The sequence below is a fragment of the Bison bison genome, unplaced genomic scaffold (genome assembly GCF_000754665.1).
Source record: "Bison bison bison isolate TAMUID 2011002044 unplaced genomic scaffold, Bison_UMD1.0 scf7180017864535, whole genome shotgun sequence".
NCBI classification, from domain to species: Eukaryota; Metazoa; Chordata; class Mammalia; order Artiodactyla; family Bovidae; genus Bison; species Bison bison.
Window position 1 is genome coordinate 51,523 of NW_011495084.1, and position 503 is coordinate 52,025.

Sequence of the window (503 nt, forward strand, 5' to 3'; positions counted from 1 at the left end):
TCCTTTTATTTTTAGTATGCATTGTAGCAGTTTTAATAAGAACTGATTTAATGTGTTTAGAGATTTTGTATTGAGGAATGCCATGAAATTATTCCATAGTTTACCCTTGTCTAAACTAGTATAAAAAGAGTGAGGCTTTCAGGTATCTTTACAAACATATTGCCACAGACATATCAGTGTCAAGAGCTGAAGGGCTCTGTATAAACTTGATCCTGGATATGTCTTTGCCTTAGACTGTTTTAAAAAAAATCCTTATTTAACTGTATTGTATCCTTGAAATTTTCAAAGAGAGTAGATCTTAAATGTTCTCACCACACATGTTAAATAGGATAACTATATTAGGTAGTGGATACTTTAAGTGGTTTTACTACAGTAACCATTTCCCAGTGTGTATTTATACCAAAGTATCATGTTGTAACCTTAAACATATGCAGTTTTTATTAATAAATAAACTCCTCATTGAAAGACAAAACCAAGCAGCTTAAATTGAAAATATTGCTTCT

At 30.6% G+C, this 503-nt stretch overlaps 1 protein-coding gene across 1 annotated transcript in view; it reads left to right on the top strand.

Moving 5' to 3' along the window:
• Positions 1-503, top strand: part of LOC104982634 (multidrug resistance-associated protein 4-like) — a 69,649-nt gene that overhangs the window by 34,743 nt on the left and 34,403 nt on the right. The gene's annotated exons all lie outside the window — the stretch shown is intronic.